Below are 1,355 nucleotides of genomic sequence, written 5' to 3' on the forward strand. Positions count from 1 at the left end.
TCTGTTCTGCCAGCCCTGATGCACTTGTGTGAGGGCTGGACAGCACACCTCGCTGCACCTCGGTTACCGGAGACAGCAATAAATCAGATCAAAGCCCAGCCGTGCTGGGGCTGGTGATCCTGATCCTGAGCGGTGGTAGTGCACACTCCAGGTTTTGCAGCCGTTACCTCAGCTGTTGTGGCTGTGATAGGCCAGTGTATCAGATTAAGGCATTCCACCTCAGCTGATGTGTGCTCCATTCTGTGTCCAACTGCGGAGTTGCTGCTACCATCAAAGGAAGCTCCTTTCTCTTTCTCTGTGTCTCTCCCTAACACCCCCCTCCATCTGGGAGACAAAGATCCCTTTGCCTTAGGAAGGGGGGAGGTGTTGTTAGAGAGAGCGTTTTGTTTAATTGTGTTTGAGAGAGAAAGAAGAGAAGAGAAGAGAAGAGAGAGAAAGAGCCGGCTTCTTGTTTCTCTCTCTCTCTCCCCACCCACCCCCCCATCTCGGTGGTGGCTCTCAGCTGCCCCCCTTTCTCTTGTTGCCTGGACCGGGAGCTGGAGGCTGCCTCCTGGTCTATGTGAGGGTGGCCAGATCTCCGGCTCCCGCTGGATTCTCGCGTCTGGAGCTGGTACTCGATCCCACAGAGAGAGCGAGAGAGGGAGAGGGGGGTAAGTGAGCGTCTTCCGATCCGCGGCTCTCTCATTGCTAGGGGACGGGCCCGGCGCTAGCTCTCTGTCCCCCCTCCTCCCCTCACCACCAAGTGCGGCCCCGCGTCTCCCTCCCATTGTACACAGATTTTTTTTAGTGTTTGTTGTTGTGTGTGTGTGTGTGTGTTTTTTTTAAAATATATAATAAAGCTCGGGAGAGATTCTTCTGGAAACACGTTTTTGTCAAAATAAAAGGGGATTTTTGTCCTCTGTGTGTGAGAGAGATGGGGATGGAGGAGAGGAGAGGGGGATTGTGAGAGGAAAGGAGGGAGAGAGAGAAGAGGGAGTGGACAGGGGAAAGGAGAGAAGGAGCGTGCAGGGAGAGAGAGTGGAGGGGAGTGAGGGATGTGAGCCGCAGCTGTTCACGTTATATATTAATGGTCTGGATGAAGGGACTGGGGGCATTCTAGTGAAGTTTGCCGATGATACAAAGTTAGGTGGACAGGTAGGTAGTACAGAGGAAGTGGGGAGGCTGCAGAAGGATCTAGACAGTTTGGGAGAGTGGTCCAGGAAATGGCTGATGGAATTCAATGTGAGCAAATGCGAGGTCTTGCACTTTGGAAAAAAGAATACAAGCATGGACTACTTTCTAAACGGTGAGAAAATTCATAAAGCCAAAGTACAAAGGGATCTGGGAGTGCTAGTCGAGGATTCTCTAAAGGTAAA

General features: G+C 52.0%; 1 protein-coding gene across 2 annotated transcripts in view; it reads left to right on the forward strand.

The window, feature by feature from the left end:
• Positions 1 to 224: 224 nt before the first annotated feature.
• Positions 225 to 1,355, forward strand: part of large1 (LARGE xylosyl- and glucuronyltransferase 1) — a 491,278-nt gene continuing 490,147 nt past the window's right edge. For both annotated transcript variants that reach the window (XM_043708946.1, XM_043708952.1), the window contains exon 1: positions 225 to 650. The gene's annotated coding sequence lies outside the window, so the exon portion shown is untranslated. The remainder of the gene's footprint in view (positions 651 to 1,355) is intronic.

The sequence above is a fragment of the Chiloscyllium plagiosum genome, chromosome 19 (genome assembly GCF_004010195.1).
Source record: "Chiloscyllium plagiosum isolate BGI_BamShark_2017 chromosome 19, ASM401019v2, whole genome shotgun sequence".
NCBI lineage: Eukaryota > Metazoa > Chordata > Chondrichthyes > Orectolobiformes > Hemiscylliidae > Chiloscyllium > Chiloscyllium plagiosum.